We start from the raw sequence: 27,502 nt of genomic DNA on the forward strand, positions 1-27,502 counted from the left end.
CACTAGGATGCCTGGAGACCTATAGGACATCTGACATGACATCTTTTTCACATGCAGCTGGAGGTAAGGTAGGATGTTGTGGGACACCTCAAAGGGCTTTTTTTTTAATGTAAATGAACTGAGACCAAAGTGCTTGAAGTTTTCCTGTATAGCTATATATATGTGGGGAAACATTAAATGATGAACTTGATATCAATAATATGCTTTGCAGGCAAAGAAGAAAATTAAATTTTCATTTAATCATACTGAATCGGCAGTGTTTCCTGGTTTTGATTGAAGTTCCACAGCAGGAATTGATGTAGTTTCCTTATTGTACCAAGCTTTACATTATTAACTCAATTTATCATGTAGTCATTAAAAAAAAAGAAATCCAGTTTATTCATGGTATTGAGCATAGAGGGGAAGCATGTCAATATATATGTGTCATTGCATGTCTAAATCAAAAAGTCATCCTTTTTGTTATCAAGTATGTTTGGCAGAGAGCTCTAGCAGATATGAACCTGACAGATGATTTCAAAGCATTCTCCATCATTAGTGTGCCTGCTGTCACAGCCACAGGGCTGATTCTAACAAGAACATTCTTGGCACGGAACTTCAGCTAAGTTTCTCTGTCCTATATCTATAGGGTATTTTGACTAGATTGATTTCTCTTCTTCCTGGTTTGACACCCGTAATGAAATTTCAAACACTTAACTTTTTGTATTRGTAGTTTAATTGTTAGACTGACCTTCACAATGCTATTTTTTCAAACATTATGGACTATAAAAGAAATAYTATATGCATTTTAAAAAGTGCAAAGCTGCTGCTCTATGAGGTTCCCAGTTTCATATACCGGGCAAGCAAGTGGTCATTCTACGCTGGTTAATCTCTGTGCAATTTGTTTCTTGCACAAACAAAAAATAAAATATGTATAATTCTAGTTCTAATTTTTCCACCTCCCTTTTAAATAGTGTTGATTAATCAGCTCCTCTAAATTTTTTCTGAGCATAACTAATACAGGTTAGCAAAGCATCTCTCTTTCATTCGTTCTCCTTTTACATTCAGTTCAAGTTCCTTGAAATGCCAGAAAACTGATATCTTATTGTCATAACAATAAAGTTGTTACAAGTCATTATCACCATCCTCCAGCCYGAACAGTCAGAAAAAGTAATGACTGATCACCTAAGGAGTCAGTAATAGAGCTAAAAGCAGAAACGCAAAAACTGCTGATAATAGACTACCACAGTCAACCATGGAATAWTTAGAAAAATAAGACATACTCTAAAATAGAACCTCAGTATGGAAAAAGTTGGATAAAATATGTTAAATATATTCTAATTACATTCTAATATTATAACATAAAAAATAGTCTAAAATTTGTAGCTAACACTTTCATRTTTGGATGCCTACAGTTAGCTATTTGTTTCTACCACTAAACATAAGGCCTACTTTGAAAGAGTCTGTTATCACCCTTCTGAAGTTTGTTCTTTTTTGTTTCTTTGTTTGCTTTTGTTTTGTTTTGTTTTGTTTCCTGTTGAATTATTCAYTTTCATTTCACATTTTTGTTACTGTGGACTAAAATATTTTGATTGATCCCCAAATTCACCTTATTCACCTTATTCACCTGAATAYATATTTTGATAGCATTTGGTCAGTTAGCCTCTGTGTGGCATAGATAAAAACTATACCTCAAGTCCTTTTCATTGAATCATTGAACAAAATAAGTGGAGTAATTAAGCAGGATACTGACAGTGTAAGCAGAATGAGCAAGTCATGCCTGGATAAGTGTCTGCTGTATAGTCTATCTATCCTAAATCATTCAGGGCACTTGCTAAAGAACAACTGCTGAAGAGGCAGAACTTAGTACATCTCTAACAGAAATCCTACTGTAGATGTTCAAACACTCAGTAACACTTCATTTAACTAAATAGGCTATTTCATAGTGTTGAGAGACCAGAATTTCTTGCCTTTGGAAATAGCAGTATTCTGAAATCACTTATGTTTTGAATTTTTCAAAAGGCCCAAATATTCACCTTTAAAGATTTTGTATGTAATTAGATTTTATGTATATTCTATTTTTGGAAGAACTGAACTTTGATGATTCAAAATATATTGCCCCAAGTCCAAAATATTTGCATAACATTGAAAATTATTATATAAAATTTAAAATATATTTAAAATTTACATTATATCTTTTTTATATAAATGATAAAATTAAAGAAAATCACAATATTGAATGTAAATACTATAAGCATCACAAAAGAAAGCATTTTTGTACWAAGAAGATAAAATCCAAAAATCTAAATGATTTATGTTTCCATATTCTTTTTTTCCAAAGTTGACATACTGCCAAAAATTGAAATCTTGATAAAGCTACTTCTGCCAATGTGCCATATTTAATCCATTTTTAACATTTAAATTTCCACCTGGAGACTCTTTTCATCTCTCCTGATCAAGTTAACTTGAACTAGTGACTTTCTATTAATTAAAGCTGAGAGATCCACTGCATTCATACCCTAGATAGAGAACCCTCTTCAATGCTTACATCAGTGTAACATATATATTCTTCTRGGGAGCATTAATAGAAGCAGGAAATCTGCTAACATTTAGAATGGATAAATGAGATTACTGAAKAAATTCCTTTCCTACAAATGTAGCTTTTAAGAAAAAAATATTTACAATATCTAGAAGCACTATAGAGTAATTCAAACCACATTTTTAATGATTCACATGATATAAAGATTAGGCTAATCCTTCAATTTTATCCCTATTTAATTGTTTATATTAACTCATTGTTTTAAGAACTGACACTTAAGATCTGATTTTAGGCTTCAGTTCAAGTGATTAAAAAGCTTAGCTTATAGTGCTAGTAACTGAACATCATTAAGTTGGTACTTTAATAAGTGTAGAATATTTTGTACAAAAATGCATTAAAAAGATATTGAGGTTGTAAAGGCAGGTGTTAAAAAGTTTAATAAAACCATTATTGTTGAAATGACATTACCATAATCAGCCCCAGGGAAAATCAATCTTAGAAAATTTCAACTCAAAAAAGTAAAAATCTAGTAATGAATCAAATAGCTGAAAAGGGAGGAATATAATGAATCACATAGGCTAATRTTAACTGTAAGCAAAATTACCTGTTTCACCTATGACAGAGGTCTGGTTCTTTTTAGCATCCCCAAGGCTGATTCTAATGAGATTTCAGCAATGATGTTGAAGTTTTGCTTCTTTCAGCACGGACCATGGCTTTCTGATAATAACTTAGTTGCCTAGTGTGGTGGTTTTCCTATCAGAGAGGCTTGGTCTGTAGGTAAAATGAGGTTTATTGTTGAGTCACATTTGATTTCAGTCAATTGTGCTGAAACTCTATATAYTATTCTCCCGACATTTAGGATATATTTGAATGGAAACCATATAACAGGCTTCAAAATGCAAGTGTGACCTGGAACCAAAATTTTAAAGGCCTGGAATGGAAAATGTAAGTCTAAATTCCATTATGAAAGTCAAACATTCTCTTTTAATCCAGTTTGTGCTGCTGTTTCCTTTTTCCCCTTTCCCCCTTCCCCCTTCTCCCTTTCCCCTTTCCCTTTTTCTGTTTCCTGTTTCCTTTCATTTTCATTTTGATGTCTTCCTCCTTTTCATTCTAACATGGAGATAATCCATTCCTAAATAAAAATATGGAAAGTGTGAGTCTAAATTATAGGTCTAAGTTTCTGAGTGTCCTGGTTACAGAGTCTTTATTATGCAAGTGTTCCATTGGTATTATATCCCATAGATTTCTAGGAATTTTTCTGTGTTCATCAGAAATAACTACTTAGAACAACAATTAAATGTCCCATTACCATACAGGGATGTATCTCAGCTCAAAAAAATGCATCCTCCAAGTGAGATATATACTGTGTGCAAATATATTCCTAGCATAAAATTAGATCACTATAGACTGCTTCATTAAAGATTACGCTCCCCTGAAAACAATTACTTTTTTTTCTCAGGTACCTTCAGCTTATAGCTTTTAAAATAATATTCTGAAAAAATTCTGAAGAAATATTTCCAAATTAAAACAGGATTAGCTAAAATAAACAAAAAAAAAAAAAAAAAAAAAAAAAAGAAAAGAAAATTGGCCTGTTATATTAGTAGAAATAAAACCCAGGTCAGATTTCAGTAGTAAATAATGTCAATAGAGGTCTGCTTTTAATTTTTGATTATTTCACTCTGGATGGATCTAAGTCTCCTTATTCCAGATTAATTCATAAAACTTGTATAGGTTCTAGGGAAATGTGAAAGATAAAATCATCCATACCGTATCTAATTCAAACTTGTCAAGGGCTTTAAATTTAGTTTTAGTATTGAACTTAAAGTTATTATTCAATTTAGTACTAAAACATATGTATTGTATGTATATATGTATATGACATGCACATGTGTAATGCACCCAATGCATTAAAATGCTTCAGCATGTTCTCACATCTTTTACACACACACACACATGCACGCTCACATGCACGTACACACACACACGTACACACAGATGAATTGGCACTATTCTTATCAGCATTGCTCCTGATGTTCTGTGTCCCGTATTAATAACGGTTAGCATTTTGTGGCATCTGTTTGAAGATTTTCTTGTTTCATGCTTTAATTTGAAGGAGATCTTGCAGGGCTAAAAGGAAGCAATTCTGAGTTTAGACACAGAATAGTAAGAGCTAAATATCAACCAGATACCGCGGAAAGCAGCATGATGTGTGAATATAAGAACAAAAAAACATAAGGTAGTTAAAATGTAATACATGCTAGTGGCGAAATTTGCAACATGAAAGCACAAACTATTATTACTTCACATATTTCTGAGTCAGACAGTATGTTCGTCTTCCCTGGAACTCATTTGTCATTTAAAACGTTCTCTTGCAGCTTCCACTTCTGTCTTAGATGTGGGAGGTGTGTGTGAGTTGACTGGTGAAAAAAACAACCTTGGAGCTATCACAAGCATATTTATCATATGCTCTGTACTTTCCCTACGAACACTTAGACTACTCAATCTGTTGATAAGAAGTGGGATTCCTAGAATAATTGCCTGAATTGGAATAACATAGAAGAAATCTATTGTTTTACAAACAGTTTCTCCTGCCTGGGGAATTGTTGCTGGGAGCAAATTATTCAAAAATTATGAACATTACCTCATCAGCCCAAGCAATGATGCAGACACCTGCTTTTGGGGGCTGATAAAGAGGGATGAATATCTCTTCCTCTTACAACCATGTTGGTTACATGATGATATTTTTCCTTGCTTTCCTCTCTGAAGCATATAAACGGTATGAGTGGAGTAAATTATAAAATTCTTTTTGCAGTTTAGGAAGTTCTCAGTGTGCTTCTCATGTAATGGAGTGTCTTGGTCACTACTGATTTAAACTTGAAATGAAGCTCATGGCACATYTTTCCTGGAAGAGGGCCAGGGAGATTGTTGGGTGAGGCCAGGATTGGATTTGTTTCAGTCAGCTTTAGACATGCATAACGTATATGTCTATGTCTGAACTAGCATTCCTTGTAGTCATTGGGGATAAATGGGTAAAATGGGAAGTAATTCTATTTTATATTTGCTTTAGAATGAGAATTACTCCACACTGTCCTCTACATGGATGGATCTCTCCTCCTCTCCTCTACATGGATCTAACTCAGATACAGTCATCGCATTTCAGATACGTAAAGTTTCATGAAATTAAGTGTGTCTGATTTCTGGTTTAGAAAAGGCCTAAACTCTTTTCTTCACTTCCTTCTTTTATCTTCAGAGAAGGTCAAAGGGTCACTACAGCACATCTGACATGAGTGTGGAGGCTTTAGTGAAAAAGCAGAGTACCCTCAGGAAGAGYATAATATTCATTGCTAGATTTTTTCCCATGAATGTTGATAAAGTTGTGGATAAGCTAAATCACAGGCATTTTGTCTTGTGTCTTTCTTGCACTGAGATAATGAACACAAGGAAGAAAGCTCATTTCTCTTGGCACTCTTTTCTTGGTTGTTCTTTACACCTGCAAATCTCTGTATTTTTAAATGGGTGGCCTTGAAGTCTTACCATGAAGTCATACCAGTTTTTGATGATTTGGCTATTTGAGATGMTAAATCCCTTTGGAGCTGTGTCTTTCTTTTAAACAGTGCAGTATACAGATAATGGTCAGTAATTAATAAAASTGAACACCAGCCACTGCAAAAGACATTATACTCTTCATTTCTGCATTTCTCTCTCACTCTTTTCCTTTTTTTTTCCCCTTCTGGAAGGGATAATCTCAGCCACAAGAATTAATCCTGTAGAGACCTGAGGTGGACTAAGTCATACACTTATTAATTGTCCTGTGTTTAACTTGCTCCTACTCAAATATTTTTGGCTGGAAACGAACAGAGATGARTAGAAATATGAGTGCCTCCCACCCCAGAAATCTGTTTATGAAAGTAATATTTTAGAGCTTACTCTTTGAAATCAACAATTTTCTATATGTTATTCCATCCCAGGTGTGTAGTTCACTTCCAGCCACAGAAAAAGCCAATACTTTTTCTCTTGTAAGTCATAGGTTCCCAATGAAATAAAGTCATGAATACATACATACATACATACATACATACATACATATATATATATTCCTTTCACTTCCCTGCCATATGCTTCTAAAGTCTTTTCTTCTAAATCTAGGCTTCAGCTCCTAGATTTTTATCTCATTCTCCAAAGAAGTTTCTATAGCAGCAAATGTCTTTGTRAATTGAAATTACAGTAAGTTAATGCAGCAGAAAAAAAGAATATTCAGTCAGGCTCTCTGTTTATTCCCAGATTTGCTCAACTTCTTCTTTGTGTGTTTTCTCTCACAAAGCTCAAATACTGTTGATACCTTATAGGTGGTTTCTGCAGGGCTAGATGTGGGGTAACATGAGCCATAGATATCAATGCTCCTGAAGTCCAAAAACAGGTAGACACTAAGAATTAAATGTGTCAAATATTTTAATATTGCAAATTACTTATAATATCCACACTCTATTAAACTCTCTGAATTTCTGAGTAAGAACTCAGACATTAGACTCCTATTTATGACAGTATTTTACTTTTTTTCCAGAAAGTGTGTTATAGACATCAACTTTTCTTTTTTTCAAAACATCTGTGAAGGAGATAATAATTTTCTTCATTTTTGCAGAAACCCATGAAAATACCATCAGAATATAGAGGGAGCTAGTGTCAATCCTGGATTAGAAAATGTTTTATTGCCAYGCTTAGATCAGAATTTCCAACAACTTCATGATTATGAAAGAAGCTCAGTCTAAATGCAGATATCGATGTGGAAAAAGATGTGATATGTTCACCCTCCTCCCATCCCCATAYGTATGGATACTTCTTGAATATTACAGCAGATCCTCTTAGGCCACAGAAGAGTTCATTTGATCCCATCTGGCTTTGAGTCTGACCTTGTCTATACAATGAATATGGAGATTTCCACAGAACATAAGCAACAGTGAAAACTGAAGCCTAGATTCTATTTATGCAAACAGCTTGTTTCCTCACTTTTTTATTTTTCAGATCAGATGCAGAAGGAATGAGAGTTTTACTGTTTGAATGAAATTCCCTCCTCTGTCCTCCCTCCACCAAAAATATAAAATAAAATAATATTAAAAAGACGATTTACTGGGAGGGAGGTTAAGCCYGGACATTTGCAGCATCCACAAGTTCCAGAGTCAAGTACATATAACTCTATTTGTAAATACTTTTATTTCTAATACACTAATTAATTGCAGAAAGCAAGCATAAAATAATAAYCGCTTGTTTCCAGAAATGCTCAGAAGAGCCCAAATCCTAACACAGAGTTTCTTCAGTAAAGAAAGCCAACAAGTCCCATTCACAAAATTCTTTACATTTCTTGTGAAAGAATTACCGTTTCTAATTTCTAATGACTTCTGAAAAGCAGGTCAGATGAACTATCTTCAGTGCTAGTTTTCTAATCTTGCATGTAGTAAGCTAATTACCCATCGGAGCTGAGAGTATTCAGCATTAGGACCTTTCCCAGGCTCTGGGCTGCACTCTTTCAATGTRCACTGCCAGTCTATCAGCTGTTAGCTGGGCCTTGAACAACAGCTGCCAGCAACTGCAAACATCCGGCCTCTACTGAGAGGCATAAAGAGCCGATTGATAGGAACAAACTTCAGGACACATAGGAATGCCTGCACAATTATAAATTAATTCTTTGAATTTTAATAGTTTCAACGGAATGAGAGAGAAGGGGGGAAAAAAYGTCTATGTTAAGCTAAATGAGAGTGTGATATCCCCAAGATGACTGAAATGATTTTTAAATGTTGCTGAGGTCTAAAGTTGAGCTTAATCCYTTTTGACCTTCATTTCCTATGCATCTACCCTTGTAAGTAAGTTTCTGCAATATTCTGATAAGCTGCTTAGACAAACATCACTTGGCTCTAACAGCGGGCTGATTTGTTTCTTTGTTAAAGGAGAGCTAAACCAGTTATTCTGCCTCTAAAGCATCAGGTGATAGAGTAGATGGATGTGTTGGTCCTTCATGACACGGAACTTATGACCCTGCCAAACAAACTCTCTGGTAGTACTACAATTAGTAATTTTAAAAATAACTTCACGATAGCTTTGGTGTTTCAGCAAATGAGGGCCGCTCTGTCGGGYGAGAGCTCTGCTGACTGAGGTAACGGTGCCAGATCAGATAGAGTTTCTTAGTAAAATATTTCTGTGGCCAATCTCCTTTTAAAAAATGAACATGAAGGAAAAAAAAAATAGTTTCATGCTGCTAGAGATGACTAAATAACTGCTCTGTGGCTGATGGTCAGTTATTGTGACAAACTGGCTCTTGCTGCAGCTAATGCAGCTTCAAAATGGGTCATTATAAGCCTAGAGCTCATGAATGAAATATGCYCTAATGGAGGAAAGCCACATTTAAATGGCCACATTAGGAACTCCAGCGGACACAAACAAGACAATTCAGACGGTAGGTTCTTTTCTCCGACGCCTGTGAGAACTAGAAGACAGGAACAACAGCATGAGCTTGTAATGGAATGTCATCCTTAACTCTGAATTTCCTGGCAGTCATTCATCTGAGTCACAACTTTAACAGTGTTTAGTTTTTTTTTTTTTTTTCCCCATGAGAATCCCTTCACTGTGTTTTTCATTTTTTTTCTTTTTTGTTGTTTTTTTTTTAGTAAGTGTCTTGCTGTCTTACATAAACTTGTAGAAACATGTTCTGTAGGTATTTTAAAAATGTTTTTTTTCCAGATTTGAAACATAGTCTGCTCTTCATTAATAGGCAAGCTCTACCAACTCCTCCTTAGCCACATATGGACTCTTGGCAGGCAACCTAATGTTTTCTTGTTCTGGATCTGGAGACAAGAAGGAGAAGTGCACAGGGTTAATACTTCTTGCAGGCAGCAAAGCCCAGCTTTATGCAAGCTGCCTATACAGAAACAGAAAGGCACTGGAAAAACTCACGTAGGGGCCAAGACTGTTGTGGGGCCAGAAAATCTAATACTGAACAAACATTCCCACCCTTCCTTTCTTTAGAAGATAGATCACAAAATCATGCAAAGATAACTTCAGATATCAATCTTTGGTGGACTCCTTGGAATAATTTTTCTACTCTCTTTTCCAACAATGCATTTGAATCCATCCTAGCCATGGATTCACTCTAACAAAGTGTTATGTCGTCTGTTTTTCAAAGCAATAGGAGTTCACATCTTACTAATTACAGTAAATTAGACCATGTGTAGTCTAATTACTTTCCTCCTCTTCAGGTTCCAAAATTGTATCTGTCTCTTCAGTCGAGTTTTATTTGGTATGGAAACAAAATTCAGGATATGTTCTTAGAGTTTTTATATTATTAGTGGTTTTTTTATTATTATTATGATCTGTTCTGAATCATCACTGATTGTTTGGCTGTTCAGCTAAAAGGAAGATCTGAGGCTGAGTATGTTGCCCTTATACAGGCAAACACCATGCTGAAACATGTGTTACTGCTTACTTTGGATATCTCTAATATAGATCTTTTCATCTGAGCTACCTTTCTAGATTCCTTTGTATTCAGCTGAAGGAAATAGACCCTTCAGGGCTCAAGTTACTGAACTTCTACTAGGTATCTAACCTTGGATAAGATGAACTTCTGCCCAAAACTTGGTCTTTTGCCTGTAAAAGAACTCTAGATAAATAGCTAAGATAGATCAGTCTATATTGTAGAGGGGATGATTTTTCTCTCAGCATCTATATGAGTTTTATGTGTAAGAGGGATCCTGGAAGGAAAAAGAAAATAAAAAAAAAACATAGCCAGTAGATTTACATTATCATATTGATCAGAAAAATCAGACAAGAAGATGATGGTGTTTTCCCCTAGGATGAGATTTTATTTATTTATTTATTTATTTGTGAAGCCAGTGGGAACTGAAGGAATTCATCTTCCCAGAGATTTAGTGCAAGGAATAAGGTAATTTTTATTAGTATGCTGAGACAGGTCCCTCCTTGTCTGGTTCCCCTTTTTATTTTATCCCCTTTGCATTTTAGATCTTGCTGTGAAGGTTAAGGCATTTTACCCAACGATTCTTTAATGCAGAAAGTGTAAGGTCCTTAAGCAAGAAATGGAACATAAGACCCCCTTCTCCTGCCAGGGGAATGCAAGCGTATTAACCGCCAGGCAACACTTAGGCTCTCCTTTGTGCTTCTCACTGATGGATTTTTGCGCAGTAGCCAAACATTTAAAAGGAGAGGGGGAGTGTTCCCATCCTAGTCCCAGCTCTGCACGCAGACTGGTAGTTGGGCACTCTTTCTGAAAGAAGAAGTGAATACCAGCAGGCCAGGACAAATCCATGGCCTCTCCCCGGCTGTTTTTAGAAATAGCTGTCTGTCTGACAGCTATACCATGTGCTGAATTCAGTGTTGAATTTGGTGCTGGTCTAATCCTCCTCCTCTCTCCTCCTTCCCCTGCTCCCAGGACACTCTCAATTCAGTAGAGCGAGGCAGGGAAACCTCTTTTGCTGGAGCCAAACAGCCTGAAGCATGAGATAGGCACCAAGATCCTCAGCTCAGCCTGTACAGCTGAGCCAAAATATCTCTATACAGGTACAACAGCAAACCTTCAGGCATCCAAATATATTTGCTTGAACAGTCTTGCATTGATCACTAGGGTCTATGACTTTTTAGGCAGCTCAGCTACCTGGTGTCCTAAGTCAGTCATGATTTCTGTGTATAGCTCACTTGCTTTGTGGGGTTTTTGGATCKCATCCTCAGTCATCAAACTAGTGGGATTTAGCAACTTTTAGCAAAATCCTTCAGTGTTTAGGAAATAGAGTACAGTTATTGTTGAGACATACATAAATGTATTTGGCCTGAGCAGAGTAGCATATATTTTACAAATATAAAGGAAGAATGCTGCAGCTTCTTTTAAATATAGCTCGTTACTTTAGTCTGACCCATTAAGTTTTCTAAACCGAGGCTTGTGGTATTTGGCATCCATTCTTCTGTTCTTTTGATAAGTACCTAAACAGGATGTCCTTGCAAATTAAATGAAAAACAGCACTGGAAGTTCTCCTCCCTCAGGAATAAGTATTAAGATTGGCAGATGGCTTAAGTGGAAATACACAGGAATGCACTTTAGCCAGTACTTGAAAATCGTTCCAGCAGATATTACTGAGGTAGATTCATGTCATCAGACATCCTTCTGCATTGAATCAATTTTAATGGCCTTGAGCAAAAGAGTTTTAATTTATTTTATCCAAACTGTTGCAAAACAGCCTTAATCTAAAAAGAAAAATCTAAAAATTACCCAAAGTAACAACATTTTCAACTAATTTTGTACCACAGGACTGTCCTTACTGCTTCTTGGTAAGGAAGACTATGGATAGACCCTTACTAGTAATCATCTTTGAAAATCTAATGCAAGCTTTCTTACATCTTTGGGCAACTTGCAGCTGAGTTCATATGCATGTGTGCACGTGCAGTCTTTCATGCAGGCACCAAGTTTACATACCTATGTGCGTAGGGAAGGTATGCGCCTGATAAACTGCGCAGACCAGGTGCTCGCATATTTACTCCCACACTTCTGTCCCCCCTCACCAGCGTTCTGCTCCTCAAATCTTTGCCTCGTAAGAACTCAAACAATGAGATTCCCTGAGCGGTGTCCAGTGGCAAGCAAACAAAACAAAGCACTGACAAACTGCCAGAAATAATATTTGCTCTTTACTCACTCCAGATTCTTCCAGCATTAACCATATAATGGGCAAATCTAAGAAATCTAGTATCTATCGGCCCTCTAGTGGTTAAACGAGAGCTTATGGAAAACGAGGGGGGACTGTGCAGCTTCCAGTAGAAAATACAGCACTTCTAACCCTGGAAGAAGGGGAAAAAACAGATAAAATAGTRTGGTTTTGCATATATCTCTGTATGTATGTATAAATAGATAGATGGCTAGGCGGAAGCCAGTTTAAATCATTTTCAGGAACTTATGGAGTTAGATCCCTGCTGGTTTGAGGATCACCGCACGCCGTCACGCAGCACTGACATGCCCGATGACAGAACTGTTGTTGTTTTTGTGATACACGAGGCCTGGACTTCCTTGGTGGAAGCACAGGAAAAAAAATGACCGTGCTGAACAATTTAGCCTGGAAAGAAATTTCTCAACTAATTTTCTTATATAAGTGCATATGAGAAAAGAGAGACCAGATGACAATAGCGTTGGGAATTTTTTGGCCATGATCGCACAATAGTTCTTCAAAGTTGCTATAATTAACTCACAGGGTAGGCAGAGAGGCAGGAAAGCTCTTTGCCTCTGCAAATTTTTTAAAGGAAGAGGATACTCTTAAGCTTTTGGTCAGCAGTTGTGCTTTTTGCTTTATATAGTTTCAAACCCTTTTTTTGCAGAGCTCTAGCTGCAGTGTGATGAGACACGGTGCTATGCATGCAGAAATGTTTCTCCATTGTAAATGATACTTTCCGAGTCACTGTATCATCTGTTCCATGCCATCTGGAAACTGTGAAATGAAATAAAGCAGCATGCACAGGTGCTGCAATTTGCAGTTTAACTGCTACCATACAGCAGAATATGTAAGGGAAAGAGCATTAGCTGTTAAGCAGTTTAAAATGTTGCAAATACAGTTCAAAAGGTAAATTAGATAACATTGCCAATGCAGCTACTTATGGAAGCACTGATAATAGGCTTAGTGTTATGGCAGTGAAAGAACTTTCCTTCTCATAGAGGCAGAGAGGTTATATTTCTTTTCAGAACTCTAATATAGGACCAGTCTCTTTTATGCAGAGGCAAAATTCTGACTGCCTGACTCTCCAGAGAGTAAAATAGGAACGATACTTAATGCAGTACTTTACATTATGAATTTCCCATAGAATATACTAAATTATATTACTAACATTTAAATTATATTAAAATATGTTAAAATATTAAATATTTCAGCAATATATTTTGAGAAATGTGCACATTTTAGTCAAAAGATATAATTTGACATTTAGACTACATAGTTGAAAAAAGTAAAACCATTTATTTAGTAGGTTGCATATCATGATTATGTTTTGTCTCTTTCTTTTTGACTTAGAACTTTGCTAACAGTATCAAGAAAGATAGGCACAGTCTGGAGAGCAAAAGCAATCCAAATGGACTTGGAAAAGCAGGAAACATCTCTGTAAAAGGGCTGCTGCATCCTGTGTTTGCTCTATAAAGTAAAAATGGTCATTTACGTCTTCTCAGAATTACCTTAGTCCCAGTTACATGAAAAGAGCATGTTTTTGTGTGATAACAAATATGTAGGAGCTGTTTGCTTTTGTCATTTGTGTGTGAGATAGGTTTATATGTTTTAGTGAAAAGGATGAAAGGCACTGAAAATATGTCAGTGATATTTCTAAAATCAGAACTCAATTGTGAATCAATTATAATAACAAAAAAGTTTGCATTTTGAACCCCACTGTCTTTCAGATTGGTTCTTCAGCTGCCTAATTCTATTGAATTTAACAAATTTATTCCATAATGTCTTCCTAAAATAGCTAAGAATATAGGGTGACAGAAATATGTGTGTAGGTTTTAGGAAGCTGAGTTTATTTGAAGCTTTTGCTGCCACCAGTTTTTGTAACTAAAATTTCTTCAAAATTCACAAGAAAATTAGCCTTTTTATCCCACCTTATTAAAGYTTGCATAAATATATTCCCAGAACAGAAATTCAATAACGAATGTAAGATGAAACATACTGCGGTGACAGAAGTGAAACAAATTCTTAATAAATTTAAAAAGTTTTTTGCTTAGTAAAAGAGAGGGGGAAGAAAAGAAAACCTAGTGAATAAAATGTTTTTGAAGAACAAATTTCYGTAAAAGGACAGCCCTTTCATTTGCAGGAGTACTGAACTGAGAAAAGGATGACTAAGTCTGAGCAGCAGAATTGTTAAGCAAACCTATTGCACAAGTTAGTTCTGTGGAACTACCACAAAGGAAGCTTGGGTTTATTTTAACTATAAAATCAATTTAACTGTAACAAAAGAAGCTCTTAATAGCATTTACTTTTAGCATTTTCCCTCGTCAATAATATCCTCACTGCTCTGACATCAGGGAGAGCAGCAAGTGGGCTGGAAAGGAAATTAACTTATTTTTGTAGGGGGACATATGTGGGTGTAGAATAAAATCTTTAGGGAGTGCCACCTGATTTACCACGGCTGGAAACAATAGATTCTCTCTCCTTAGACACATCACACCCCAAACTCAGTGTTTCTTCCTCTTCTTCTTCTTGTGTCCCACAAGAAACTTTTTACAGTGCTATACATGATTTTTATGACAGCAGTATGTATAATGACACTTCTTTATAGTACTGTGTTGTAGAAGGAAGGTAAAGTTGACATAAGTTTATAGCAACCACTGTGAGTGAACGAGAGTGTTTTCAAAGTGGTGGAGTGGTATAGTAACAATACAGAATATTACATCCATAGACATCTCCTATGTTATTCAATAGGTATTGTAAATTCCCATTTGCAGTTTTTAACATTAGGAAAATTTCATTACTAATGCTTATCATTAATAATATTGCATGGGTATTCTTTGATATAAATTAATTATATTTCTCCATGAAATTTTTCTTCACAATGAGTTTGAAAGTCATAAAATAATAATACTCCATATTTAAAGAAAAAAATGCATTTTATATCACAATTTAAAATACTGTGGGGTGTATCTCTAGTGAATCAGTCAGTTTAGTCAGTGAATCTAGTGAGTCAGTTCAATTAAGATTTAAAGTAGTAATAAACAGACTTTAAGAATRGCAAAGTTTGGTTTAGGACATTCAAGGTAAACTTGATGTTTAGTCAGATGTTATCTCAGCTGTTAAAAGTAATTGAGTCAATTAAGCACTGATGGATTGACAAACCTTGTGTGCTGAGGTTAGCTGTGAAACCCTTACTGTATTCTGCTTCTTTTTGAGCCATAAATACTTTACAAATACCTCAGTACTTCTCTTTCTCGTACCTTTCAGAAGTGAAATGACAGAAATCTACTAAAGTAATTTAGATAGGTTTAGGTGATAGTGCATATCAGGTTTTAGCGTTTAGAGTCCATATCATTCATGACTCTTGACAGACAGATAAGATGATAAGATTCTTGATTCCCACTTAGCAAGTACTTCATCTCAAGCTTCATCAGTTAGGTTCTTCCATAGGATTACAAATGAGGTTTATGGGTCTTTTCATATACTTACATTAAACAGCTTGCTCAAAAAACTTACAGGCTCAAGATTAAACAAACAYTCTGTCATGACTACTAATATGACACTGACTTAAAAAAATCATCAGTATATTCAGAACTGACTAGCAGGCTCCRCTCTCTTCAAAATTTTGGATGGAACATGTCTCCCGTAGTTTAGGTTTGTAAGAATTAGATGTTTATATTTAGGATATTCACAATAATTTTCCTTATAGTCAGTGGAAAGAAACAGTTGGCCTGACCTATTTTAGATTTTAGATCTGACCATGAGATGAGTTGTGCCCCAGAAGACTCCTTTTTCCTCTATTACCTCTACAGAAAGCACAAGATARTTGTCACAGAGGTTAATGTTCAAATTTTATACATTTAAAGTGATGTGAGATGAATCTCATCCCTGGGCGCTCACATGCTAATGATTTTAAGACCTACTGGTGAAAAAAAAAAATCTCTTTCCCTCTTTAGTGCTACCTTTATCTCTATTTCTATATCTTTATTACAACAATAGGCAAAGATTACAACAACAACAACAACAACAAAAAAAAAAATTCCAAATGATTCAGCTGTAGTTAAATGACTTTTATAAATCCCRATATGTCCACTTTCTGTAAAAAAGAGTTTCATTCTACTGCTTCCATGATTTTTTTTTTTTTGGTAGTTAAAGTGCTTGCTTTCATTTATATGAATTTTTCATATATGTGAAATGGCACTCACATGTGTTCTCAATTGTGTAATAATTCATATTATTTGTGCTATCTGATGCTGTTTGTGTATGTGAAAATGTTGTACCAGCATTTAGCTTTAAAGCTGTTGCTTAATTAAGCAATACAAGAATATGCAATAATTCATCTTTTGAGTTAGCTTACTGTTTTATTGCCGGTACTACTTTCCAATCAAAACAACAAATATCCTGAGCTCAGCTGAAATGACTTCCTGTCATTAAGAATTTCATCAGTGTGCATACCTTCCAGCATGCCAAAAATGGTGTATGATGGGTAAAAAAATGACTAATCTGACACAATTCACTGTAGTGCTTAATGGTGAAGGCCTAGTCCTTGCTGTTAAAACAGCTCCACATAGAAAGAGGCCTGAAGACTTTAAGCAGTCCACGCGGTCCCCCTGGGGTTCAACAATCTGTCCAGGACAAGCAACTGGTAGGGCTGAAGCCTCATTGCAGAGCTTTGAAATGCAGAGAGAATTTTGTTAAAGGAAGGTGGTGATTTCAGTGAGTTCTGGATCAAACCTATAACAAGGTGAGGACAAGCAGAAATGTATAAATTGGCAGCTAGACCTATTTTCATTCTGCGAGACCGGAACTGCTGATTGCATAAGCAATTTCAATAGCTTTCCACTATCATATCTATAAAATGTGTGTAAACATTCTTCTGAACAAAAGATGTTTTATGTCTTACACAATAAACCAGGAACCCAGATGAGGACAGGTRTTGCAAGAAGTGTTTCAATAACAGAACACAGCTGTCTGCTTTCCAAATTGAAGGTGCTGCATAAAATTTACCATGATGAAACTTCATGCAATATTGAAAGTCCTTAGTTTTGCAACATTAATCCTTTAAAAATACGTTAAATATTCTGTGGTTGGATTCTGATATTCACTCTTATTTTAGGAACTATTCTCTGGAAAGTAAGAGAATMTTTAAGTCAACAAATGATGTTTAAAAACATCATTTATACGAACCTTAAAATGTTTTGTTATCTTATCTAAAAGATTATATAAAAGAACTAGGAAAAAATACACTAGAGATCAACTTAGCTAATTGGTGGTATGGAATGGCTTCCATATGAAAATAATGTAAAAAGACAAGGAATCTTCAGTAAGAAATGAGTATGAGTGATATATAACAGATCTTCAAAATCCTGAATGCACTGAGACATGATCAACAGTGATTGTGAAAAACTGAAAAACAGGGCTAGAGTTCAAAATGATCTTAATTTGTTATGGATATTAGTTGGGAAAAATTAGGATGGTATTTAACAGAGGCTATCATGAAATAGRAACAAGTAACTGAGCAAATACAAGGTGAGAAAAACTAAGCAGTTTGTAAGAAAACACTCTTGAGATTATACTGAACCAGAATCATATTGTTAGGGAAAAAGCAAGCACATTGAGATGTATAAATTATACTAAAGGCTGCAAGACATCTAAATGATCCATCTACTGTACTCAACAATATTAAAGGATTGGTTGGAATACAGAGTTCAAGTTTGGATACTGCATATTCGTAACTTGTGGCTTAAGTGGAGAGTCTAAATGAGAGCAACAAAAAGATCCTCATTTATGGAAAATCTCTTATGTGAGGAATGAACAATAAAAAAAAAAGTGTTGCTTAGCTTAAAGAACAGAAGGTTTATGGAGATTGTGCTAAATCTGAAAAAAATGTAAAAGCGTGTTCCAGAAAGCTAAAGAATAAGAAGTACTAATTTATTATTGTTTGGAGTGGTTTGATTTATTTACATATTAATTAGAAAAATGCTCAGGGTAAACATTAGGAAAAGTTTCAAAAGATAAGAGAAATAAAGCTCTAGAACAGACTGTCTTAAAAGATTGTAATAATTATATCACTTGAATACTGTCAAGAGTATAGATGATTATGCCAGGACAAAATTAGGTAARCCTGATGATTTCTGAGGAATCATTGTACCCTTATCTCTTTTTGACCCTGTCTCACAAGTGATGTGCCAATTTCAGAAGAGAAAACCACAGAGTTCAGAGCTGCAGCATAACACGAACTCTAAATGTATGAATAGTCTGAAGAAATGCCTAAAGAGATTTGCCTAYGGTAGTTAGTAGCTGGAAAACACAGTAGTCTGAAAGCAACTATGTGTTCAAGAAATTCTGATGATGATGAATTTGGGGAGTGTTGTAAAATTCTATATCTATTCTTGTTTATTTCATCCTTCAGGCATCTGCTGCTGAACGCCATCATCAGAAGTGTCAGACCAGAAGATGCAGGATGATGTTTCTATATTCCACTAGGATTCTATAGTACGTACCTCAGTGCTAAGTTAAAATGGAGTTGCTTACCTTAAGTGAGTTAGGATCTAGCTTTCTAACNAAAAAAAAAAAAAGAAAGAAAGTTTTAATCTATATGTTATTTTACAAAGATTTATGTATATAATGTGCACATAAATATTTTTATAGTGCCTTATTTATATTTCATTATGCTATTTCCATCTCCATACAGTTCAATTTTTATGTCATTAACCCTAAGGTTATGATATATGTTATAATTTATGCATAAGCTTGGGAAAATTATTTCCTTTCAGACACCTTTGTATCATTTACATTTTCAGTAACATCCAGCTGAAATCACATTAATTWGGGGGGACTTTATAGAGGCATTTTTCTCTTCAGTAATTTATACTATAGCTTTTAAACACTCTTTGTTTAGCTCTTTCAGATCTCCATTAACACAGGAGAATCAGCAAACTGTGAGCCATAGGGGTGAATATATAAGCTGAATACACAAAAAAACCCTCTGCTGTAGTTGAATCTTGGAGGGAGAAATTGGCTTCTAAGAAAGACAATTATGATGTGAATAGCTTGAAGGTTACTTAAATAAAWAATTCTCTCTATAAAAAGCCTGTTTAATTTTAGAACAGTATTRTTGCCTATGGCATAGGACATGTGACACACAGGGAAAAAGGAAGATTCTGCATTTCWGGGGTTGAGAGCTTAGCTATGTAAGCCCCTAAGGCTCAACGCCTCTAGTAGAGAATACAAGAACTTCTTCAGCAATATCAGGTCTGTTAGAAAAGCAGAATTGGGTAAGTGATCACAGTGCATGGAAACTTAGTCCAACAGATAAGATCACGGCTATCACTGAACAGAACAGACATTTATCTATCAAGGTTCTTTCTTTTCCTTTTGGCCTTTAACTCTCAAAGGTCAAACTCTTTAGTTGTACAATTTTCTGTTATATGGCCAGGTTTACCCTTCCTTTTATTCTCATGGAAGCTGGTGAAATCCAGACCAGAGGCTGTAAACTGACAGGATTGCAGCATGGAGAGTCAGGACCTTTGAACACAAATTGGGGGAATCATGATAAGTAGGGATATTGATTCTTCTTATTGTAAATATAGGTTAAAATAGAGGGGAATAATCATTCAGTAGCAAAGCACAGAGCAAACAGATGAGCATTACGGTATCAGGGATTTAAAATTCATAGCAGATACTAGACATGATTTGCTTATTGAGTGGTAATGGTAAAACAGAACTTTGAAAATAGTTCTGCAACTTGACYGCATATGTAAAGTATGCAAATTCCTGTTGCTGTGGTCATATCCTTTTCATTGAAATATGACCTGAGAAAAGTACATGTTCCTGATCACTGGAGGTGAAGTTTTTAAATTCTGAAACCAGATCAAAAGTTTCTGTGATACAGAAGACTAAGACCTAGGCAAGCTGAGGCAAATAGAGGAAACAAATGTCCCTCATAGCTTGTGAAAATATGACAACTCCTCTTTTTTCAGCATATAATTTGTTTGTTTTCATTTTTTTTTAATTTGTTATTTAAATGGAAATATAGTGTGTTTTTTCTTCTGATGTCATTTTAGCTGATCAGATAGGAAGAGGATTCTTTAAATTATATATTCCAAAATCACACAAAATTTTTAATGAAATAGTTGTCTGTGAAAGAGAGTTAGTTTTTGCTGTAATGCTTATCTGGTATTACTGTGTCATTGAAATATATTGGAAATATTATTTTGAAGCATAGCTCTTATGCTTACAACTTTCTACATAAGCTTTTAAAATTTTCCAAACTTAAGATACCTTCCTGAAAAATATCCTAGGTTCTCTAGTGTTCATCTTGGACTCATTTACTCCAACTATTTTGCCTTTTGAAAATTGAATATTCTATATATACGACACAATATTATGCATTCAGTTAAGTTCTTTAAATAAGTGTAATTCATCACTAACTTATTTTGCTCTTGTGCATAACTGTCAGATTTCAGAGGTTTTTAGCAATATGAATAGCATACTCGGGGCCTCTTTCTATTAGTAAAATGTARCATTTTACTAAGATGAGATAGAGACCCTATAATCAGTGTTCTGCAGAAGATCAGTTGCTGTTTCAGGCATAAATTATTTATGTTAGTTGATACAGCAATTCCAGTTCAGCCTCCTCTTCTGGAATGGGTAGAATGTAAAGAGCATGGATGAAAGGCCAGAGAAATGTAGCTACTCATTCATTTTTTTGATGGAGGTACAGACATTTTCTTCCTTGAGGGAGGAAAGAGGAGGAGGAAGGAATAAAAGAGATAATAGCATATCTTGTCAGCAGATGATTCAGAGAGACATCATCCTTCCAGAGGAACTCAGAAAATGATTCCCTGTCATCATGGGAGTTTGGAGATAATGCGGTCGGAAAGGCCACTCATCACAGAGGAAGGAGAGGCCTGGGAAAGTTAATGAAAAGAAAACACACTTATCATCCAATTAAAATGTAGGATGCAGTTGTTGGGAAATAAAACAAAATAATACGAGTTTATTAAACAAGTTTCCTTGGAAGTAGAATACCTCTGAAAAGAAAAATACTATATTCAAAAATAATAAATAATTTTTGTAAAAGGGTCAGAAAAAATMTGATTGAATATAAAGAAACGTATAGTAAATATCAAACCCCCATGGACAGAGAGACCAGCTTTTTTTTCAAACATTATTTTTAAAAGGAAAGCCAGGGATGGAGTGTAACAACTGTTAAATAAAGAAGGGAATTGAACAACGAATGCTTCTGAGGTGATGGCGATACTTTAGAAATAGGGTGGAAGGAATAAATTAAAGATAAAAATTTTACTATTTTCATAAATTTGAGACATAAACCATATTCAGTGTGCTCACAAACACAGCAGCTGAAAATAGTGTATCTTAACAAATATGTGCACTGAAAAGCAGGATCACTCTGAAAGTTCTTTGTTTCCTTCAGTGACCCAATCTGAATATAAATAAAAATATTGTTTAGATTAGAGGCAYTTCAAATTAATAAACATAATTGTAAGAGAAGAACATTGCTAACTCAGAATATACATGGACAATACCTTGTTTTATTAGGATTTATGTGCATATTCATTTCCGGTCCTTTATAACAAGGTGACCTTAGGAGACCTCAAGGAGCCAATGCTTCCCATATTTTCTAGAGCCCTCTCAACAAGGGAAATTTGAATTTCTATCTGGGTGGGTGAAGGTGGCCTCCCACTTATTGAAGCTGTAGTTGAGTGACAAGATAGTGGAAATTTTGTTTTGGAAGCAATTGAGCTACATTAGTGGCACAGTGATACAGGGACTATATCCTACATCACTTCCATGTAGATGGACATATCTGATCTTTGCTGAGAGTCATGTTCACTTAGAAACAGCACTAAGCAAAAATAGYCACCTCTTTTGTAGACCAGAGTTGCTTGTCTTTAGTACAAGCTGCAGATCAAAAAAAAGAGATGAGGTCTTTCTATGCACATAATTCTCTGTGTAAACATAGGGTTGTTCTCAGCTATGCAGGTGASGAGCATTATATACATTATTCATCGCAGCTAACGACCGCCAGAGGCAGACATATCTCATCCTAAGATAACCATTTAAGATCAATCACCTGAATCACTTCCTGTAAATGCATATCTTTCTCCACTGTCTATAAAAGAGGCCTAGACAACTAGCTTGCGCTAGATGATGCCTACTTTCTGGATTTTGTAACACCGCATGAAGCAAATGTATCTATACTGCAAGCATGAGTTTTGAACTTTAACATACAGAACTACATTTTTTTAACCAGTTCTCTCTCTCTCTCTCTCTTTTTTTTTTTAATTATAGGCATTTTCCTAATCATTTGTGGACTAGGGATTTGCGTTAAGATGTTCAATATCCTTTCTTATTCTAAATGAACTGGTCACAACCTATTGATACAGAGAGTTTATCCGTTACTTAATAGAGGGAAAAAAGGTTAGTAAGACTAGATAGAGTTGGCCTAAGGAGTATCTGTTACTCAACAGATGCTCACAGGCCATGCTAACATTAGTAAGTAGCGTGGCACTGTAGAAGTGGGTCTGCAGAGTGAACCAGCTGGTGCTGAGGACCTAGTATGTCAACACCATGTGCATTTCAGGAGGTTTTACTAACTCCAGTTGTGTCCCATGGGCTGARCATCTATTACCGGCTGGAAGAAATTGTTTGCTCCTGGAACACATCTTCCATGTTAGTTACAGCCAAAATGAATCAATTTAACATTTTCTGAGACTTTATTGTGAGGAGAGCAACTCAGTCCACAGTAATCAGGAGATTTACTTTTGAAAGTTGCATTCCTGATCTGACTTAAAATTCAATTGTAGTTACCCCTGGTGTAACTTGCACCAACAGGGATAGGCCTTTTACACAGAGATATTTGAGTACTGGACTGTTTAAAACTGGCTAAAATTAAACTTTAGCAAATCAGACTCTGAAGCTCTGGAAATCTGGGTGAAAGAAACGTTTTTTGTCAGTGCTCTTGAAACCCCTGTAAAATTCAATTAAAATGTCAGGGAGATAAACGTGAGGTTTTATACAGCTATTATGCACAGATGCCTCGACTAGGGAAGTGCACAAGGTGATGTGTCTGTTCATCCTATCATTCTCTGCTTCCCCTCCCCCAAAAAAGAGAGATGGAAGGAAACAAGATTTGATCTTTAGAGGTGAGAATATGAATAATAGAAAACTACACTGCCTCGGATTTTTTTTTTAATTTGTTCAAGTCAATTTCAATCTTTTTAAAAAACTTTTAATTGAGGAATTATCTAGTAGGGTTTTTTTTTTTTTTTCTATTTCTTCTTCAGATTGAAGCTAGATAGCTGCTCATGCACATGTATTTCATTTTAATCTTGCACAGGAGATCCAGCAATGATCTCTACGCGAAAAAGAATGACTGGACAGGTGGCTGAAGTCATCTGCTTTTTGCTGCAAATATATACATATTTTTTAATCTCTGTGGGGATAGTGCAGGAAGAACAGGAATTAAGAGAGGACTGTTATAAACAAAGCTGTAGACCTCCTCCATATGGCTGTGAACAGGTTTCCCTAGGCTTGGCCTTGAACAGTCCAATCCCCTGCAGGGCAAGTTCACTGAAGTGCAATGGCCTGCTATTAGAGGGCTGTGTTTTCCAACACCTGGGTGATGAATGGAGTTTCCAGCTAGTAATTAGACACCTCTGGCAGGCAGCAGAAGAGTCCCTTTTTGTGCATTGTTTTCAGAGGTGGGGGTGGGGATGGGGCGCTTAAAAAGCAGAAAGGAGGGAGAGAGAGAAAAAAAAAAAAAAGGCTTCCTGTATGGTGTTTCATGTTAGCTTGCACTCTGTCAGGAAAGAAAACTGGGATTGAAGTTAGTTTCATATTAAATTTCATAAGGGGACATTCCTGCTGGATTCTCAACTGATTTTTCACTCTCTTAAAACTCAATATCATATTACAGGTATTGAAAATAAATGTGTTTTGCAAGCTAATGTGTAATGAGGCACTTAGGAGAAATCCCTGGACCCCTACATCTCTCTGGAGTCCAGAAAACTTAGCATTCATTGACAACTCCAAGGGGATTTATTTAAGCCTAAAATAAGTATTTCTTTGGACTTAATTATAGGAACTGCTTAAGCTGCTAAATTCAAATRCCGAAAGGGATTCATTTAGTCCAAAGTGAATCTTTTCCTGTTCTGAAATTAAATCTCTCAGAGCAGTCTGAAGCAAGCAAGAAAAAAAGATGAGTGAACACTACCTATTTTTGTTGTGCTTACACCTATTTTTGAGCTCCACGTTATCCCTGTGTGCTAAAGAAACCTTTCTTTCCGAGACAGTTCGTGTTCACTTCACTGATACTGTCTGGAGTAGACACTGCAAGCACTTTTGTTGCGATAATGAACGGTAAACAGCTCAAGGTTCAAATAATTTAATAGTTTGAAAATTAAGCTTTTTTTAAGGCTTCTGTTTTTGTGTGTATATATATATATATACTTGTTGTGTGATTTACACTGGAATGACTGATTATTTATTGGTTTTTAAATTTCAGATCTACTTCAGTCTCATGTATAACTCTCTTATTAAAACTTGCAGGTCAGAAATTCTGATAAAGAGTAGTTTCACAGAGTGCACTAAAACTCACAGACAGCAGGTATCTGGCCCTGATCTTTTAGCAGATAAAAAATCCAGAWGGACTGTAATAGCCTAAAGATCAAGTATTGCTTGAACACGTAGAGCTCTGCACTGAAAGTCCATGTAACTACACAGGAGACTGGACATGCGCATTTAGGGCAGTGGCCATCCTAGGGGCCCACTCTGTGTTCAGCTGGACCAGGGCAGCAACATTAAGGGATTATTGATACTTACTTAGATTTCTTAAAATATTTTGTATGAAATTCAGGAGTTTGCTCCTTTGCTTGTTTGTTTTTCCTTGTTAAACATATAACTCTGACCATCATCTCCTGATAAAATAAATGGAGGTAACAAAAACTATTATCTACGGATTTTTCTCAGACTTTGCCCTTGAAAATTGCCTGCGAGTTCCTCCCGATGTATCTAGAGTTGCCCCAACCCTCCTAGTTCATAACTTTGCATTTCCAAACCTCTCCTTCCCAGAACTTCCGAGGAATGTAATACCTTTGAAATTCTGCTGCCAGTGGCATAAAGGATTCATATCAATGCTTTGATGTGGAGAAACAGGATCCTTTGATATTTCAATTGTTGCTTTGTTTTGAAAATAAAAGGAGCAATGTTTTGTTCTCACGTACAGCCCTTCTGTAGGGACTCGTTTTGCTGACCGGTTCTCTGAAACCACTTGTTTCACACTACTCTGTGAGTAGGGGGCTGTGCTAAGCATAACCGGGTGGAAATGAATGTCTCCTCAACAGCATCCATCAGCTGAGATACTCTTAACTCCTCACTGTGCCTCAGAAGCTTGGTAGTTACTTYTATTTCTCTGAAGCTTGTCACTGCAAGGCGTGGGTTCAGGGGAGGAGAGGGACAGTGAGGAAGTTTTGCCAAGTAGGTAGCCCCCAGCTAGCTTCCTTCTCAGCTGAAGTATGGTCATCATTCGGAGTGGGAAATTATGCCAGTACTGCGCCACGGAGAAAGGAAAACGGGCTCTTCCCACGGCTGTGTACCAACTCAGTGTCCTAGGCTCTTAATATCTAGTTTCACAGTTTCATACACATTCCGTTCACTCAACTGGGAATCTCAGGGTTGTACTGTAGTCACGACATCCATATGAAATAACATCTGTATAAGGAAGAGCTTCTTCCTTTTTATACTAATATTTGTATCCACTTTGTTAGAACAGAAAATGCTTGCTGAATGGGCACAATAAAATTCAGAACAACAGATGGGACATTTTGAGCCAGAGAAACACTCAAGCAAATCAAGCTGTATTAAAATGTATGAGTGCATTGGTATATTTGATCCAGAATTTTCAGCTGTTAAAAATATAATAATAATAATAATAATAATAATAATAATAATAATGAAGAAGAAAAAGAAGAAGAAATTCCTCCTGCCTGCAGCATTTGTAAGTCTCTTTGCAGAGCAACAAAAACATGAGAAGGATATGATTTCCATACAAGTTGAAAACATTGGTGAATCCACCCTGTAGTGTTGAGATTGCATGATTGCCAGTTTTTCATACTGCATTTGTCAAGTCCTTTTGCAGCAGCTGAACTTTCCATCACATGATCTGTTTAGCTGTAGAGCTGTAAATCCACCTGACTTCCTTCTTTAGTAGTGGTAGAAGGGATTTGTTTCCTTCTTCTTTATTTTTTAACCTGGACATGTAACCACTCATTGTAATTGCATTTCTTTTATCTTTTCTCTGTTGAACATACGCATATGTATACTTAGTATATATATATGCATATATGTATACTATGTGTGCTTGTGTTAAACAATAAATACAGATATTAATTCTCAATAGTCTATAAAATTCAATAGATTCTATTGCACACAAACTAAGTTTTAGTTTAGGAGCCAGGATTTATGCCTGAAGAAGCTAATGAATTACTGCTATGGTCAATAGTGTGAGTGTTCAAGTGAAGAAATTGCCTCCAATAAATGTCAACATTATCTACATTTATAACATTTAATGTTGTAAGTATTTACTATTATAAATATATTTACAATTATTAACAATAATTATACATTCATATTAATTAAAACTTTCTCAAGTTGAAGCAAAAACACCTTGACAATAATTTTTCAAAGTTAATTGAATTCAGTATTTGTAGCTTTTCTGTGTTTTTTGGTGCTAATATGACCTTAGTCATATTAGTAATTGTGAGAGTGCGTGTTTGAAAAAATTATTGTTGTATTTTGAACTTAAGAATGATCAGATCATTCCAAGATCCAAAATACATTGCTCTGCTTATTTGTAACACACCAAGAAGATAAGTTGCTTCAAACAGTGTACATCCTTGTTTTTTTTTTTTTTTTTTTTTTTTTTGCTTTCTTTTGACATATCAAAATATTAGAACTTATGCAGGAGTTAAAAATAAAATAAAACTTGTTAGATTTTGTTGCCTTTATTTCCAGATACTGAACTGCTGATGTTACTCCCAGGCTTTCCTGCTCTCCTACTTGAGAACTGGTATTTAATAATGATATAATCTGGAATTAGCAGTGGAATTATTTCAGCTTGCAACACTGGGAAAAGCAGAGGCACAAATAAGGGGAACACCTTGGAAGAATACCACAGCAGCTGCACACTGTGTGAATGCATTTATAAAATACATAAAAATCACTTGGCTGATCTTTAGCACTTTTTGTAAAATACAGTATGTTCTGTTTCAGC

The 27,502-nt window shown here is 35.5% G+C and overlaps 1 long non-coding RNA gene across 1 annotated transcript; it reads left to right on the forward strand.

The window, feature by feature from the left end:
• Nucleotides 1-27,502, forward strand: LOC146594801 (uncharacterized). The gene is made up of 3 exons (XR_014896114.1): nucleotides 1-63; nucleotides 18,617-18,699; nucleotides 27,244-27,502. It is a non-coding gene; the product is annotated as an uncharacterized LOC146594801 (long non-coding RNA).

Source organism: Rhea americana, unplaced genomic scaffold (genome assembly GCF_003343005.1).
Source record: "Rhea americana isolate MKP2758 unplaced genomic scaffold, rheAme1 scaffold_25, whole genome shotgun sequence".
Lineage (NCBI taxonomy): Eukaryota > Metazoa > Chordata > Aves > Rheiformes > Rheidae > Rhea > Rhea americana.